General features: G+C 41.6%; 1 protein-coding gene across 1 annotated transcript in view; it reads right to left on the reverse strand.

Moving 5' to 3' along the window:
• The window catches only part of TRPM2 (transient receptor potential cation channel subfamily M member 2), a 406,419-nt gene that overhangs the window by 314,634 nt on the left and 72,916 nt on the right, over positions 1 to 18,869 (reverse strand). The gene's annotated exons all lie outside the window — the stretch shown is intronic.

Raw genomic sequence — 18,869 nt, forward strand, 5'->3', positions numbered from 1 at the left:
GAGGGCACATGGCCTGGTACGGGGGGAGGACTGCAGAGTCCGGCGGACAATTTTGAGTCAAGACTGGATAATTCAATCGTGTGTACGTGGCATTAGGGGTCACCAGAACAGGTTGTCTCCATTGGAAGGCTTTACTCCTGTTTTGATAACAACTGCATTTTTTCACTTTATATCCTGCTGACAGGGTAAAACTTCCTTACAGAGACACAGACAACTAGACACACTTTAAAGGGTTCCAGCCGTTCTTCACACTATCCCTGTGAGGTTATGATTTTATTGTATAACATGGACAATGCAACCAGGATTGAAGCTTCCTGCAACACACCTATTGTAGGAGGAAGTGTAAGGCCTCTACAAAGAGGTTGAGAACCAAGCTAAGTACCATGGTGAGGACATCTTATCAGTAACTGAAAACTAGGTTTTAGGTTGACTAACATTCCTAATAGGAACTTGGGAACGTTTATGTTCTAACACAACCACTGGTATGAACCGTCCCTAAATGCTACATTAAAGAGTCATTCCACCCAAAAGTGATGCCATATGTTTTTAATAGATTTTTGATCTTCCAACAGCAAGATCTACTTGCTATAATTTCTGAAACTGTTCATGTTAACCTGTGAACTTTAAATGTACCCACCACTTTGTGTTTTCTTCTGTACACTATTCTCCAGAGTACACTATAACAAATTCATCACAGTATGCAAGCAGAGCCAGGAATTTTTGGATCTCAAAGAGCATGTTTCTATCACTTTCCTCAGGAGGTTACTTTCAAAAGGAGGAACATATAGTACATCTTTGATAGATAGCTTTCTAGCGACTATTTCAGTTTTAGGGTCTTGTAGGCAACCTAATACTTTTTCTCCTGAGACCACATACTGTATATTTGCTGTTATTATTTCTGACTTGTTTTGAAAAAATCTAGTGAATTTTTTTTTTTTTTTAGTTTTATCATTGATAAGATGATTTGTAGCTACATGACAATGCACCAGGTGAAAAAGCGATGAGGTGCCCTCTTTTGTCATGAAAGGCACACCCATTGTCTGAAGTATCTTCTATTTCTTTTTTAACCTTTTGTTGTTTAAAGTAGTACTAAGATCTCCTTTTTCAATTTAATATATTATTATGCATGAATAAAAAAAACCTCTCTAAAGCATTTCATTAAGCATAGATTAACCACTTACAGCCCGGACCATTTTGCTGGTCAAAGACCAGACCACTTTTTCGGCACTGCGTCGCTTTAACTGACAATTGCGCGGTCATGCGACGTGGCTCCCAAACAAAATTGACGTCCTTTTTTTCCCACAAATAGAGCTTTCTTTTGGTGGTATTTGATCACCCCTGCGTTTTTAATTTTTTGCGCTATAAACAAAAATAGAGCGACAATTTTGAAAAAATCGCATTATTTTTTACTTTTTGTTATAATAAATATCCCCCAAAAATATATAAAAAAACATTTTTTTCCCTCAGTTTTACGTATTCTTCTACATATTTTTGGTAAAAAAAAATAGCAATAAGAGATTATTGATTGGTTTGCGCAAAAGTTATAGCGTTTACAAAATAGGGATAGTTTTATGGCATTTTTATTAATAATTTTTTATTATTTTTTTTACTAGTAATGGCAGCGATCAGCGATTTTTATTGTGACTGCGACATTGCGGCGGACACATCGGATATTTTTGACACATTTTTGGGACCATTGTCATTTATACAGTAATCACTGCTATATAAATGCAGTGATTCCTGTGTAAATGACACTGGCAGTGTAGGGGTTAAGTGTTCCTAGGGGTGTGTTACTAACTGTGGGGGGGCTGGGCTTTCAATTAGTGAACACTGATCTCTGCTCCAACCACATGGAGCAGAGATCAGCGTCACTAGTTGCTAGGCAGAATGGAGAAATACTGTTTACACAGCATTTCCTCCATTCAGCCGCCCCGTGAGACGATCGCAGGTATGCCCGCGGCGATCGAGTCAGCGGGACCCGCGACCGGACTCACGGAGGTCCCGACCGGCACGCGAGCGTGCCGCCAGCAGTGCACTCGCGATGGCAGGACGGCATTGAAGATTGGACGTACCTGTACACCAATATGCCTGCCCGTCTCATTCTGCCGACGTACATCGGCGTGTGCTGGTCGGGAACCGGTTAATTCTCTCACATATAGCTAAAAGTCCAAAATGCAGCTCTTAAAAATAACAGATCTTTTCCAAGAAGGGATAGATATGAAATTACCCTTGTGTATGGAAAAGCACACCACACCCAATGTGAATCCAATCTGCTTACCAGAAGGTGATAATATATAAGCCTAAAATCATCAATCACAAGGCATCATTTAATTCCTTATTTCAACGCTTATCCCAACACTGATAGTAATACACTGGATCCAATCATGAAATATAGCTTGTACTGGGCAGTCATTGATCAAATCCTGAACTCCAAGGATATGGTAAATATGATTTCATCCAATCAATAAGTCAGCGGTAACCATATAAAAAGAATACGGTAGCAATTGTGAAGCCCAGTGGCGTAACTAGAACCTTCAGGGCCCCGATGCAAGAAACCATGAAGGGCCCCCCTGAACCCCAGCCAGGGCCCTTCCCTCCGAGTCCGGCAGTGGAACTCCAGGGCGTGGTCACAGGTATGACCTTTGTGAGCCCTGTAGTTCCACCACTGGTATCAGTAGTTTTTATTTATTTTACATTTTTAGGTGCCCCATTGGGGGACTGTCCCTAGGCAGGATGGGGTCCCCGCCCCCAGAAGAGATGAGGTCCTTTTCTCCAGGGCAGATGAAGTTACTGCCCCCAGGTGAGAAGGGGTCCCTGTCCCCAGGGGAGGTGGGGGTCCCTGTCCCCATGTGAGAAGGGGCCCCTGTCCCCAGGGGGGATATGGAGGGGGTATGTAATAGTGTGTGCTAGCTGCCTATGCTGCTGCCGGCCATATGTAGAGGGGGCTGCATGGGCCCCCTGCATCACAGGGCCCAGTTGCGGTCGCGACTGCTGCACCCCCTATAGTTACGCCCCTGGTGAAGCCCATCGGGTATAAAAAACACATTTATTTGTAGTTCACTTACAATTGATTACAGGCTACAGACATCATGAAAGCTGTGGCTCTCAGCGTGCTTGCATCAGCCCGTCTGACATGTTTCATCCAATGGGATTTCATTAGAGGTTTATGTTGCAACATCCAAAAGCCAAAGGTGCCAGTTGTTGGAAACTTTTTGAATGAATGCCTTTTAGATGTTTTTTAGGAGCAGATGTAGCTGTTTCCCCTCTCTGCTGGCTTCCGAACTTCTGGGCAGGAAGCTGACAATTAGTAGGTCACTTGATCAACCTCCTTGGGACTACATTCAAAATCTCTACATGCATCATACATACATAATCCCTACTGCCATACCCCCTGCTTCTAGACTCACACATTAATTATGGTAAGTGCTGAGGTTACACTATTATACGGTTCTTACATAGATATGAGATTTTAATAACACTTTAACTTGCCTGTTTTGCTATATTCTAGCCTTTCAAATTTTGCAGTTTGTCTTTTAGTGACCTGTATTTCTGTACACAAAACATTTATGCGTTTCACACCACGTTATTACTATTATTGCAGTTGTTGGCTACATTATTATTGTTTGCACTTTATGATATTTGTATATATTTATTCACAAGCTTGCTGTTATATTCCAGGGCAAGCTCATCATCTGGGTGGCACCGAGTGCTGTAATAAGTATCTCATAGCTTAAAGTGTTTGTTACCCCAACAGTTCCTATTCCTGATATGTGCCTACTGTACCATGTACTTGTATGAGAACATATCCTGTTCTCTTTGCATTGCTTCCTTTGTGTGAAATCCCTGGTGTTTCTGCCAGACCCTCTGCTTTCCTATTAGAAACTGACCACACTAAGCGGAATAACACACCATGACCAGTTCTCTAGTTATGCTGAGTACTCAGTGTGCTCTCCTCTAATGACCAGACTTGTCTCCTGACAGCCCCCCCCCCCCCCCTCACAGCCTTTCACTGGAAAGTCCAGTGTACTGCTGCTTCTCCTACCACCAGCTCTATGCAGCCGAGATCAGAGGGAAGGATCTCACTTATAAAAAAGGGAAATATCTATAATGCTATATCTATACAAAAATGTTTTGCCTTTTATTTCTATTTTAACCTTAATGGGTTGTTTTACAAGGTGATCATTTACAATCACTGTAAGCCCCTGTACATTCTGCCAACCAAATCAGTTGGATTTTGTCCGACGTATTTTGTCCGACGGATTTTGTCCGACGGATTGTGTCTGAAACTGTTGCATACACAAGGTCGGACCAAGTTGTCAGATTTTGTGGTTGCCAAGAACGCGGTGACGTAAGCCGTGTACGGCGGGACTAGAAAAGGGAAGTTCAGCACCACGTCCGGCACCCTTTGGGCTCCTTCTGCTGATCTCGTGTTAGTAGAAGTTTGGGGAGAGACGATTCACGCTTTTCACATTGGTGATTCAGATCGCTACTGCTCTTCCGTTTCTGCTTGTCTTTGCGTATCTGATAATCAGTGCGTGCAGTCATTAAGTATTTGTTTCTCATTGTGGACTATATCTTGGTATAGTACGCTTTGAAAGGCATTTTTTATTGTCTGCTTGCTTCTGCTATTCAGTTCGTTCTTTCAGGCCTTGCTGTTTATCGGTGCTTTCTGGTGTCCGTTCTGACCAGCCGACCGTTTTGAAACCATGTTTCGTCTACGTACTCGTCGTAGAGTTTGTGCTGTGCAGGGGCTTCGTGTTGGGGTTCTTACTTTGACACAAGCCCGGTCCATGAACAGGGAGGGCAGGCGTTTGTGGACCAAGAATTGGTTGCGCCAGCGTCACCAGTTCTCGCACATGCCTTTGCTCCGTGAAATCCACGAGAATAATCCTGATGATTTTAGGAATTATCTCTGGATGAAGGACCCCGTTTTTCACTGTCTGCTGGCTTTGCTGACCCCTTATATCACCAGGCAGGATACCTGCATGCTGCAAGCCATCACTCCGGAGCAGAGGCTCATTGCCACGTTGCGCTACTTGGCGACAGGGAGAAGCCTTCAGGACTTCAAGTTCTCTACAGGCATCTCCCCCCCAGGCTCTGGGGATCATTATTCCAGAGACCTGTTCTGCCATCATTCAGGTCCTGCAGAAGGACTATATGAAGCTAAGTTTTATCCTAAAACATCACATTCTATGTATTTCATGATTGCTAATGTCTTGCATTTCTTTCCTCATTCCCTAATTACCATCATTGCAATATGCTCTAATTCATATACTTTGCCCCTTTGTCCTCAGGCATTTTTGCCTCACTAACTTCCCCACTTGGCCCATAAAACTATAGTCTAGTCACTTACCAATGTCTTTTGTCAGCTCCATAGTATTGCTTTCCCCTAAACACCCCCTAAAATGTCTACAAATGTTATGTGTGTGCTTCAATTCATGCAGAGTGACTTTTTTGAAATTTTTGGGGTTGTGCCAAACTCATTAGTAACCCCCCTCCCCCCAACAGCTAGCTCAGCTGATAGAAATCCTCTATCTGATGACTTGACCAAACCCAATACACACTATACCTACCTTTTTGATGATTACATTTATGGACGAGTTCACCTAAGCATGTAGTGCAAGGGCCTGCCTCAATACTTTCAAATGCTATTTTTTTTTTTAACATATTAATTATCTTGATATGTAATAGCAGAATGTCAAAATGTGCTTCCATTTTGTTTTCTTTTTGTTATTATGACACTTTTTACCTGTCCGGTGGGCTGCCAATAGTGTAAGTAAGGAGGGGCTTCCCAAAGTATCACACATTATTTAGGCATTCAGCTCTCAATCAAGTGGAGAGGGTTACCTGTCCTAAACATCCCCCCTCATTTTTTAGCAAGGGCACATCAGATGGGGGGGGGGGGTGGGGGGGTGATGACTCTCATAAGGGGACCTTATACTTTAGGCTTTAAATACTCAGTTCCCAAAATGTTATACTAATTTTGACCAAAAATGTTGGTGTCTAATCTGCTTGCAATGTTGATTTGTCAAATTACTAAATTTTGTTCTTGTTTCACTACACAGTGTCCTTCAACGCCACAGGAATGGCAGACTGTGGCCTCCCACTCTGCCAGTTTTTTAAAGTTGTGCCTTTTTCACCAACAGTGCAAATCCAAGTTCAGAGCGAGATGAGGGGACAGCCTCTTCTTCAGATAATGTTATTATGTTGTGGGTCTGCTACACACACACCTTGTTTTTGTAACTTATGTATGTAGTGCATTACTGACTAAAAGCGTGCTCATTTTCAGCACCATGGCAGGAAAATGGCACGATTGTCCAAATTTACACCTCACTGTGGGTGCTTTTTACTAAAGACACATCCACTATGCACTACAAGTGCACTGCAAAAGTACACCGGAAACTGCTCTTGGAGTGCAAAGTGGAGTTGCCTTTAGTAAATCACACTCCTTCTCAGCACAAACTAAAATTTTACTACAAATACATTTTTTGCGCAATGAAAAAGGAAGCCACACATTGTTGATAATTAAACTTTTTAATACAAGCACATTCACATGTGCGTTTAAAAAAGGTTTTTACAACAAACCAAGAAATTGTGTGTTTCAAAAACAGAGTTTAATCAGAATTTTGTTTACTTGTTGTTTTTGTGTAAACAGGCATGTATCAAACCGTAAAATACAGAACACAGGAACTTACAAAGTTCAATTTTGAAAAGTGAAGACAATATCAGACATGAGTATGTACAAACTGGGCTGATATTGCCTTCATCACATGGGGTGTGACCCCTGAAAAATCCAAATTTGGAAGATGCACAGAGTGTGTCAACATGTGCTATCTCCCATCATGGGGGATCAAGGTACATGCTTTGGGGCTGCAATCCCTTCATCTCAGACACTTTACACAAAACACGTACATTGATCCCCCATGATGGGAGATAGCGCGTGTTTACACACTCTGTGCATCTTCCAAATTTGTAATTTCGATAAATACAATTTTTTTTATTTCAAATAGCAAAAATAAAACCCTATCTAGTTTTTTGTGTTTCACACTCTCCCCAAAACATCAATGATGTTCTTCATTTTATTTTTAACATCATTTGCTGTATATTTTCCAAATCCCGATTGCACCCATTATCTCCCCAATCAAAATCTGGGCACTTTCACTGGTAAAACGGGAATCTTCTTCCACATCACCTACAAAACAAAGCAAAAAAAAACACACCATGTAATAAAAATATGGTGAGATACATTGATGAGCTTACCAGAAGCTGTGTTCTCCAACACTCACCTGTTGTGGTGACAATTTGCCCAACCTCCACGATCTCTCCTTCCTCCTCCTCCTCCTGCTCCTGCTCCTCTGTTTCTGCTTTTGGAAGTTGGCCTTCTTTGGGAGGGGTGTGGTCCCTGGTGTCCTCATACTTGCCGAGTCTTCTCTCCCCTATGAAAATGTAAACAAAGAATAATTAGCACACAGAGGGCAGAAATAGGAATCTGAAACATTGTTTGGAAGTGTTGTACAATTGTGTTTTTTGGCCGAGTTCCAAGGTGAGAACATTATTGTGGACACTTTGTTAAGCTGGAATACTTCCCTGCAGAAGGATGTTTCTTACAAACGAATGAACCCATGAACTTGATAGTGGCCATTTTAAAATGCACAACATGAAATCAAAGCACATGGAGCAGTATGCAAGCAAGAATAATCATATGAACACACGACAACTACTTACTTTTTTTAAGAACACGCTTGATCCTTATGTACTGCTCGTACTCCCTCAGTTTCAAGTCTGACCAGCGTTTTCTCAGTTGATCCTTGGATCGGCGTACCCCAAAATTCTTATGAAGACTCTTCACAACTTTAGACATGATCTTGGCCTTTCTGATATTTGGGTTTGGGTAAGGTCCAAACTTCCCATCATAGTCGGTCCTGTTCAATATGTCGACCATCTCCAACATCTCTCCAAAAGACATATTTGAGGCCTTAAATCTTCTCTTCCTGGATCGGGACGTTTCAGGCTCCAGGCTTTCCTCACCCTCCTCCTCATTAGTGGAACTATTATTAGTGCGCACCTGCGTTCTCTCCGCCATGTGCTCTCCCCACTGCGCCGGAAGCGAAGGGGTGGGGATTAGTCTAGAAAGAACGTCAGGGGCGGGCGTAGTTTCACGAATGCGCATTGTATATAAAACGCAACACGCATCTATCGTCCGCAGGATCTGGGAAGAGAGTGAGGCGCGGACGCAATGAACGTGCAAACAAAGGTAAAATTTTTAACTTGGTGCTTTCACTAGACTAGATTGCTTCTATATAGGCCGATGTTGGGACAAGATTAGGAAGGTTTTTAATGGCATTATTAGTATTTGAGGGTTTGTCTTGTGTTGTGTCTTGCAGACAATATGGATCCATTCCAAAACCCAAATTTTATGGGGCTATTCCTAGAACTCTACAAGGAGATGCCCTGCCCGTGGCAGTTCCACAACGAGTTTTATGCCGACATAACAAAGAGGAATGCAGCGCTGGAGAAACTGCTTTCTTTGGTGTGGATCATGTTCCACACGGCAGACATGACCTATCTGAATAGGAAAATTGGGCCATGAGGATTACATATTTCAGGGAGAGAAAGAAGCACCTGGAGTCCTTGAGAGCAGGAGATACAGATGCAGTTTATTACCCCAGGATGGTTCCCTTTGACAGGCTGCATTTTCTGGTAGACCAGGGGGTACCCAGGCCACCACTCAGGCCACCACTCAGGCCACCACTCTCCAGTCTTCCTTCAAGGCATCCTTCACCCCCAGCTGAGGCTTTCAACGTCCAACCTGGGCCTTCCCGGCAGCAACATGTGGTGGGGCCCAGCTTGAGACAGGTATTGCATTGTTGAACATATTTCTTGTGTTACATTTAATGATGTTAACTAGATGTTTTTATTGATCAGTAAGTTGTGATTTAACAAAGTGGTTTACATCTCAATAGACAGTAGTGACCAAAAATGATTGGGACGGGAAAGAAAAATGCTGGGCTCAGAATGATAGTCTGTTCTATTTGGTAACATTCAATTATTAAAAGCCAGGAGCACAAAATGGTGTGATTGATGATCAAAAAACTAAAACTATGTCCCCTTTTCATTCACAGGAAGACCTCAGTCGGGGGGAGGCTGTGGCAAGTGGCAGCCAGGAGGTCGAACAACGCCCTCCTCCTCCTGCCCCAACTACAGGAGCCCAGCCACAGCTTCAAAGGATGCGTGGTGGGAAGTGCCCAGGGAAGACGAGAGAGTGATGGCCTGGGTTCAGTCTGGTCTGCCAGAAGATGCAGCCTTTTGAAGATCCACATCCTGGGGACATAAATGGCATCTGAATTTCCTGTTCTCTAGGACTTCGGGACCAGACTTCTCTCCCTGAGATATGTACTCCTCAGGCCACCAATTTTTTATATTCTAATTTGCTCATGTCTGCCCTGGGGGCCAAAGGCTGCACCAAAGTAACAAGTTTCTCCAGCGCTGCGTTCCTCTTTTTATTTGATTGCGACCAAAATAAAGTTTTTTTTTGTTTGATGAAATACTTGTGTATGTGTTTTCCTTCCAAAAGGCCAGTTTATTTGTGAGCAGGCAGGTACATTTAAAAAAAAAAAAGTGAAATGAATAACAAGGGGTACCAACCTCCTGTAGATTAAAAAATAAAAACAAAATATCAAAAATACAATAATGTTGTGGTAAGTTTACACACACAAAACACCCCAAAAAAGGAGAAATTAGCAAACTGTCTCTAAAGGAGATTTTTAGGGAATCCAAAAAAAAAAAACATCCAAAAAATAATAAACAAGATGTAAAATTGTGTACCACAAACCACAACCACAAACTAAAATTGTATTGCTGAAATGGTTAAAAAAGAGTAATGAAATACGTTCGGGAGAAGTGTGTGTGACTATGAGCATCAAAAGAAGTTCCTTCTTGCAGCATTGTAAAGAACAAGAGAATGCGCTTCATGAAAGAATTTTTAACATTGCAGCGTGACGAATGTGCTATATCGCTTACGAGCAGTAGTTTTACCTGAACAAGCGCTTCCGTGTCGGAATTTGAATGTGAGCATGCATGGCACTTTGTCCATCGGAGTAGGCTACACATGATCGGAGTATGTCCTATCGGACCAGTTTGTTGGAAAATATTTCCAGCAAGTTGGAAAATTTGGTCCGACGGATCTTCCGACGGAAACAGTCCGATGCATACCACACACAGTCGGATTATCCGACAACACGGTCCGATAGGACACATTCCGACAGATTATCCGACCGTGTGTACAAGGGCTAAGATTACCAGATTTTAATAAAGAATTCCAGGGAAACCTAATATCCACTTTTAAACCACACTCACAAATCACCCCTCCAAATGTAGCCACACCCCCAAAGTCACGCCCCATTTTTATTACACCCTGCAACAATTAGGATCAACGAACATAGAAAACAGTGGCACATATAGTGGTGCAGAATCATTAAATTGTGGATCTGGCCAGATTGCAATGACATTGAAAGGGGCTAGTGAGTTGGTACCTGCATTGTGCATTATTTGTGCATTATTTACTGTAGTCTGCTGGGATGCTAGAGAAACCTCTTTCAGGGGGACAGACCCCTCAAAACTGGGAAGGTCCTCAGCCTGCAATGACAGATGGCATCCTTATCATCGCTGCCTGGGAGACCACTGAATAGCAATGCTGTTTAATGAAAGTATTTTATTTTATTGTCCTATAGCTTGCAGCCATTATACAATTTCTAAGGTATATCTTATACTCTGGCATGTACTGGCATTTTATTAGCTTTGTATGATATAGCTCTTTTGTGTACTTTCTGTAGCTCTTCCCACAATTCTTTTGCAGTTCCATAAATGCATATGTGCACAATTTGTTCATTGTGTATGCTCAAGGATATAGTACTTCTTGATCTGTTTTGGTTCTCTGATCTGTAGGTAGGTTTGATATGGGTTATTGTCTACACTGTCATGTACCTTCTCATCAGCAGCATCCTCATTTTAAAAGTGTGGGAACAAAAAACAAAACATATATATAGTTAACTAGCTGGATGCAGAATCAATCCGATGCTGCATCTGTTCCCTATTCCTTCTAATGCCCTCTACACAGGATAGGATTTTCTGATGGAAAATGTGTGATAGGACCTTGTTGTCGGAAATTCCAACCATGTGTAGGCTCCATCACACAATTTTCATAGGAATTTCCATCACACAAAATTTGAGACAACAAAATCTGTTTTCGGAAATTCCGATTGTGTGTACACAAGTCTGACGCACAAAGTGCCACGCATGCTTGGAATCAGGCAGAAGAGCAGCAATGGCTATTGAACTTAATTTTTCTCAGCTCGTCGTACATGTTGTACGTCACTGGGTTCTTGACGTTCAGAATTTCCGACCAACTTTGTGTGATTGTGTGTATGCAAGACAAGTTTGAGCCAACATCCGTTTGAAAAAATCCCATGGATTTTGTTGTCGGAAAATCTGATCATGTGTACAGGGCATTAGACTGAGAACTGAGTGATGAAAGGCCACTGATCACTAGGGATGGGCAAATGATTCGGCCCAAGCATGAGTTCGAACTAAACGTGGGCTGTTGCCACATTCGCCGAACAACTGAATTATCAGGGCATTCGACCGTTTGTTAGGCCTGCCGAATGACCACAATGCACTGCATCGCCGCACAATGCATTGAAAGCCCTGATTGGCTGAAGCAATGAAAGCTTTGCCCAATCAGGGCACAGAGCACTGTCAGAGCCATGATTGGACGCTGTCACGATGACTGTATCCAATAATGGCTCATTGTTCTTAATCCCGCCCCACACTATAAAAGTATTCTTTCCATAGAAGCCATTTGTAGTATGTTAGCGGCATAGAGAAAGATAGAACAGGGCTCTGTTCAGTGCTATTAGACAGTTACTGTGCTATAGTGTGCTACTCTGATTCTATTGTCAGTGTAGAATATCAGTTTATTGTGCATCTAAGGATAGTTTAGTGTGAGTATAGTGTGACCATTCATCTTTACATTAATGTGAATGTAGGAATAGTTCAGTCAGTGTGAGTGTAGTGACCGTTTAACACAGTATATTTTTTTCATTACTGCAGGTTTAATGCCATATTTTTCAGAGTGTCACATGCCACTTAACGCAGTACATTTCTGTGCGTTGGTGCACACTTAATGCAGCATATTTCAGTTGCATTACTGCAAGTTTAATGCCGTATATTTCAAAATATTACTGCAAGTTTAACGGCATATAGTTCTTTGCGTTACTGCAAGTTTAGAGTTGTATATTTCTGTGCATTACTGCAAGTTTAACGCTGTATATTTCATTGCGTTACTGCAAGTTTAACGCTGTATATTTCATTGCGTTACTACAAGTTTAATGCAGTATATTTCATGGGGTTACTGCAAGTTTAACACTATATAGTTCTGTGCGTTACTGTAAGAGTAATGCTGTATATTTCAGTACGTTACTGCAAGTTTAACGCTGTATAGTTCTGTGTGTTACTGCAAGTTTAACGCTATATATTTCATTGCGTTCCTGCAAGCTTAATGCCATATAATTCATTGTGTTACTGCGAGTTTAATGCCACATATTTCATTGCAATATTGTAAGTTTAAAGGCATAAGTTCTGTGCATTACTGCAAATTCAATGCTGTATATTTCATTGCGTTACTAAAAGTTTAATGCCATATAGTCCTGTGCATTACTGCAAGTTTAACGTCGTATAATTCTGTGCGTTACTGCAAATTTAATGCTGTATATTTCATTGCGTTACTGCAAGTTTAACGCTGTATATTTCAGTGCATTACTGCAAGTTTAAGGCCACATAGTTCTCTGCATTACTGCAAGTTTAACGCCGTATAATTCAATGCATTACTGTAAATTTAATGCTGTATATTTCATTGCGTTATTGCAAGTTTAACGCTGTATATTTGTCAGGGAAGGCTTGCTGGAAACAGTAGTTCTACACAAACTGGTGCACGTTTGCGGGTTCCTATGTGCATTGCACAAGCTTGCACGTGCACGCACGCACTGGAGTGCAAGCGCGATCTCTGGTGCCAGGCGGGCTATTTAAACTCAGTTGTTACACTGAAGCCCTGCTGTCTGATCTACAGTGTTCCCTGTGAGTTACCTGCTTATTTGATCTGTTCCTGTGATTACCTGGCTTGCCCTGTGACTACTTCTGCTATCCGCCTGCATCTGACCCCGGCCTGTCCACGAGCTTGCACCTGCCTTATCCTTTGGTTCATCTGTGCCTGCCTGTTACTGACCCGCTTGTTCAGTTACTCTGCTTTTGTCTCCTGCATCTGTTCCAGTACTGCCTATCTGTGTATGACACAGCCTGCCTGACCTTCCTGTGTTCCAGTCCTGGGGACCTTCTCTCTGCATCCTCTGTGTGGCTTCTTGATACAAGCCTGCTCCAGTCTCCAGCCAAGTCTGCTGTCTCCAATCTGCTGACTCCCAGCCACAGAATCATCCAGAACTCCAGACCTACTTCCCAGCTGTTGATCTTGTCAGGCACTCGTGCTACCCTACACTCCTGTGCCTCCTGTTCACTCTATCAGGAGCCATGAGTCAGGGGCTTAAGAGAGGTCTTCCTCTGCCTATCGAGCTTATCTACAAGGGTATGTGACAATATTTCATTGCGTTACTGCAAGTTTAACGCCATATAGTTCTGAGCGTTACTGCACGTTTAACGCTGTATAGTTCATTGTCTTACTGCAAGTTTAACACCAAATGTTTAATTGCATTACTGCAAGTTTAACGCCATATATTTAAATTTGTTAATGCAGGTTTAACGCCATATAGTTCTGTCCGTTACTGCACATTTGATGCAGTATATTGCAGTATATTATAGTGTATCCGTGGTCTATGTAGTGAATACTCAAATAAAGTGCACCAAACACCACTTTCCATTGTTTAAAGTGCATCCACATACACATTTACACATCTTTATTACATTTTGTTAATAAGCACCCCCACTCCCTCCATCATGTCTGGGAGAACAGCAAAGAGAGGCAGACGTTCCCATGGCACTTTAAGGGGGCCAGCAGTGTATGTGTCCATAGGCAAAGTTGGACATTACTACAAGTTTAATGCCATATAGTTCTGTGCGTTACTGCAAGTTTAAAGCTGTATATTTCATTGTGTTACTGCAAGTTTAAGGCCACATATTTAACTGCATTTCTGCAAGTTTAACACCTTATATTTCATTGCATTATTGCAAGTTTAACACCATATAGTTCATTTCATTACTGCAAGTTTAATGCTGTATATTTCATTGCGTTTCTAAAAGTTTAATGCCATATAGTTCTGTGCGTTACTGCAAATTTAATGCTGTATAGTTCCGTGCGTTACTGCGAGTTTAACGGAGTATATTTCATTGTGTTAATGCAAGTTTAAGGCCACATATTTACTTGCATTACTGCGAGTTAACACCATATATTTCATTGCATTACTGCAAGTTTAACACTGTATTTTTCATTGCATTACTACAGGTTTAACGCCATATAGCTCTGCCCGTTACTGCAAGTTTAACACCGTATAGTTCTGTGCGTTACTGCAAGTTTAATGCTGTATATTGCATTGCGTTACTGCAAGTTTAACGCCATATATTTAATTGCATTACTGCAAGTTGAACGCTGTATATTTCATTGTGTTACTGCAAGTTTAACGCTGTATATTTCATTGCGCTACTGCAAATTTAACACCATACAGTACTGTGCATTACTGCAAGTTTAAAGCCACATAGTTCTGTGCTTTACTGCAAGTTTAACACCGTATAGTTTTGTGCGTTACTGCAAGTTTAATGGTGTATATTTCATTGCATTACTGAAAGTTTAACACCATATATTTATTGCATTATTGCAAGTTTAACGCCATATATTTCATTGTGTTACTGCAAGTTTAATGCCATATAGTCCTGTGCGTTACTGCAAGTTTAACGCTGTATATTTCAGTGCATTACTGCAAGTTTAAGGCCACATCGTTCTCGGCATTAATGCAAGTTTAACGCTGTATAATTCAATGCGTTACTGTAAATTTAATGCTGTATATTTCATTGCGTTATTGCAAGTTTAACGCTGTATATTTGTCAGGAAATGCTTGCTGGAAACAGTAGTTCTACACAAACTTGTGCACGTTTGCGGGTGCCTATGCGCATTGCACAAGCTTGCACGTGCACGCACGCACTGGAGTGCAAGCGCGATCTCTGGTGCCAGGCGGGCTATTTAAACTCAATTGTTACACTGAAGCCCTGCTGTCTGATCTACAGTGTTCCCTGTGAGTTACCTGCTTATTTGATCTGTTCCTGTGGTTACCTGGCTTGCCCTGTGACTACCTCTGCTATCCGGCTGCATCTGACCCCGGCCTGTCCACGAGCTTGCACCTGCCTTATCCTTTGGTTCATCTGTGCCTGCCTGTTACTGACCTGCTTGTTCAGTGACTCTGCTTTTGTCTCCTGCATCTGTTCCAGTACTGCCTATCTGTGTATGACCCAGCCTGCCTGACCTTCCTGTGTTCCAGTCCTGGGGACCTTCTCTCTGCATCCTCTGTGTGGCTTCTTGATACAAGCCTGCTCCAGTCTCCAGCCAAGTCTGCTGTCTCCAATCTGCTGACTCCCAGCCACAGAATGATCTGGAACTCCAGACCTACTTCCCAGCTGTTGCTCCTGCCAGGCACTCGTGCTACCCTACACTCCCGTGCCTCCTGTTCACTCGATCAGGAGCCGTGATTCAGGGGCTTAAGAGAGGTCTTCCTCTGCATATCGGGCTCATCTACTAGGTACGTGACAATATTTCATTGCGTTACTGCAAGTTTAACGCCATATACTTCTGTGCGTTACTGCATGTTTAACACTGTATAGTTCATTGTCTTATTGCAAGTTTAACACCAAATGTTTAATTGCATTACTGCAAGTTTAATGCCATATATTCAATTTTGTTAATGCAGGTTTAACGCCATATAGTTCTATGTGTTACTGCACATTTGATCCAGTATATTTCAGTATATTATAGTGTATCCGTGGTCTATGTAGTGAATACTCAAATTAAAGTGCACCAAATACCACTTTCCATTGATTAAAGTGCATCCACATACACATTTACACATCTTTATTACATTTTGTTAATAAGCACCCCCACTCCCCCATCATGTCTGGGAGAACAGCAAAGAGAGGCAGACGTTCCCATGGCACTGTAAGGGGGCCAGCAGTGTATGTGTCCATAGGCAAAGTTGGACATTACTACAAGTTTAATGCCATATAGTTCTGTGCATTACTGCAAGTTTAACGCCATATAGTTCTGTGCGTTACTGAAAGTTTACCGCTGTATATTTCATTGTGTTACTGCAAGTTTAAGGCCACATATTTAACTGCATTACTGCAAGTTTAACACCTTATATTTCATTGCATTATTGCAAGTTTAACGCCATATAGTTCATTGCATTACTGCAAGTATAACTCCATCTAGGTCTGTGCATTACTGCAAGTTTAATACCGTATAGTTCTGTGCGTTACTGCCAGTTTAATGCTGTATATTTAATTTCATTACTGCAAGTTTAATGCGTATATTTCATTGTGTTTTTAAAAGATTAATGCCATATAGTTCTGTGCGTTACTGCAAATTTAACGCCGTATAGTTCCGTGCGTTACTGTGAGTTTAACGCAGTATATTTCATTGTGTTAATGCAAGTTTAAGGCCACATATTTACTTGCATTACTGCGAGTTAACACCATATATTTCATTGCATTACTGCAAGTTTAACACTACAGATTTAATGCCATATAGTTTTGCCCGTTACTGCAAGTTTAACACCGTATAGTTCTGTGCGTTACTGCAAGTTTAATGCTGTATATTGCATTGCATTACTGCAAGTTTAACGCCATGTATTTAATTGCATTACTGCAAGTTGAACGCTGTATATTTCATTGTGTTACTGCAAATTTAACACCGTACAGTTCTGTGCATTACTGCAAGTTTAAAGCCACATTGTTCTGTGCTTTACTGCAAGTTTAACACCGTATAGTTCTGTGCATTACTGCAAGTTTAATGGTGTATATTTCATTGCATTACTGAAAGTTTAACACCATATATTTTATTGCATTACTGCAAGTTTAACGCCATATATTTCATTGTGTTACTGCAAGTTTAATGGTGTATATTTCATTGCATTACTGAAAGTTTAACACCATATATTTTATTGCATTACTGCAAGTTTAACGCCATTTATTTCATTGTGTTACTGCAAGTTTAATGCCATATAGTTCTGTGCGTTACTGCAAGTTTAACGCCATATAGTTCTGTGCGTTACTGCAAGTTTAATTCTGTATATTTCATTACAATAATGCAAGTTTAACACCATATAATTCATTGCGTTACTGCACATTTAACACTGTATATTTAATTGTGTTACTGCCAGTATGTATTGTATATTGTATTGTCAGGAAAGGCTTGCTGGAAACAGTAGCTCTACATAAACTGGTGTGTGATTGCAGGTGCCTATGTGCTTGCACAAGCACGCACCGGAGCACGCACACAATCCCTGGTGGCAGGCGGGCTATTTAAACTCAGCTGTTACACTGAAGCTCTGCTGTCTGATCTAAAGCCTTCCCTGTAAGTTACCTGCTTATCTGAGCTGTTCCTGTGATTACCCAGCTTGCCCTGTGACTACCTCTGCTATCTGCCTGCATCTGACCCCGGCCTGTCCATGACCTTTCACCTGCCTTATCTGTTGGTTTATCCATGCCTGCCTGTTACTGACCCGGCTTGTCCCGTGATTCTGCTCTTGTCTTCTGCATCTGTACTAGTACTGCCTATCTGTGTATGACCCGGCCTGCCTGCCCTTCCTGTGTTCCAGTCCTGGGATCCTCCTCTCTGTATACTGTGTGTGGCTTCCTGATAGGAGCCTGTTCCAGTCTCCAGCCAAGTCTGCTGTCTCCAATCTGCTGACTCTCAGCCACAGCATCATCCGAAACTCCAGACCTACTTCCCAGCTGTTGATCCTGGCAGGCACTCGTGTTACCCTGCACTCCCGCACCTCCTGTTCATTCTATCAGGGGCCGCGAGTCAGGGGCATAAAAGAGGCCTTCCTCTGCATATCGGGCTCAACTAATAGGTATGTGAAAATATTTCATTGTGTTAATGCAAGTTTAATGCCTTATATATCATTGCGTTATTGCAAATTAAATGCCATATAATTCTGTGTTACTGCAAGTTTAATTCTGTATATTTCATTACGTTACTGCAAGTTTAACACCATACATTTAATTACGTTACTGCGAGTTTAACGCCATATATTAATTGTATTACTGCAAGTTTAATACCATATAGTTCTGTGCATTACTGCACATTTGATGCAGTATATTGCAGTATGTAGTGAATACTCCACCAAACACCACTTTACATTGATTAAAGCACATCCATGTACACATTTTTATTACATTTTGTTAATAAGCATCCCCCACTCCCCCATCATGTCTGGGAGGAAGCAAAGAGAGGTAGAAGTTCCCAATGCACTGTAAGGGGGCCAGCAGCATATGTGTCCACAGTCAAAGTTAGACGTTACTACAAGTTTAATGCCATATAGTTCTGTGCGTGACTGTAAGTTTAATGCTGTATATTTCTGTGCGTTACTGCAAGTTTAACACTGTATATTTCATTGCGTTACTGCAAGCTTAAGGCCAGATATTTAATTGCATTACTGCAAGTTTCACGTATTATATTTCATTGCATTACTGCAAATTTAACTCCATACAGTTCTGTGTGTTGCTGCAAGTTTAAAGCTGTATAGTTCTGTGCATTACTGCATGTTTAACTTCATATAGTTCTGTCAATTACTGCAAGTTTAACACTGTATAGTTCT

This window comes from Lithobates pipiens, unplaced genomic scaffold (genome assembly GCF_037356315.1).
Source record: "Lithobates pipiens isolate NorthernLeopardFrog02 unplaced genomic scaffold, aLitPip1_a1.2 Scaffold_22, whole genome shotgun sequence".
Lineage (NCBI taxonomy): Eukaryota > Metazoa > Chordata > Amphibia > Anura > Ranidae > Lithobates > Lithobates pipiens.